Raw genomic sequence first — 577 nt, 5'->3', positions numbered from 1 at the left:
TGAGTTCAAATTCCACCAAGGTTGACTTTCCCTTTTGTCCTTTCAGGGTCGATAAATTAAGTATCAGTGGAAGATTGGGGTCGATGTAATCAACTAGTCCCTTCCCCCAAAATTTCAAGGCCTTGTGCCTTCATTAGAAAGGATTATTATTATTATTATTATTACTACTACTACTACTACTATTATTATTATTATTATTATTATTATTATTATTATTACTACTACTACTATTATTATTATTATTATTATTATTATTATTATTATTATTATTATTATTATTATTATTATTATTATTATTATTACTGAAGTGCTTAGCAATATTTCCCTGTCGCTACATTCTGAGTTCAAATCCCACCTAGGCCGACTTTACCTTTCATCCTTTCAGGGTAGATAAATTAAGTACCAGTGAAACACTGGGGTCAATATGATCAACTACTCTCCTCCCCCCAAAATATCAGGCCTTGTACCTATAGTAGAAAGGATTATTATTATTATTATTATTATTATTATTATTATTGCATTGAGCTGGACGAATCGTTAGTGTCGAACAAAATGCTTAGCACCATTTCTTCTGACC

This window comes from Octopus bimaculoides, chromosome 9 (genome assembly GCF_046866305.1).
Source record: "Octopus bimaculoides isolate indiv1 chromosome 9, ASM4686630v1, whole genome shotgun sequence".
NCBI lineage: Eukaryota > Metazoa > Mollusca > Cephalopoda > Octopoda > Octopodidae > Octopus > Octopus bimaculoides.
The sequence above is the reverse complement of the archived record's forward strand: the minus strand, read 5'-3'. Positions refer to the sequence as shown.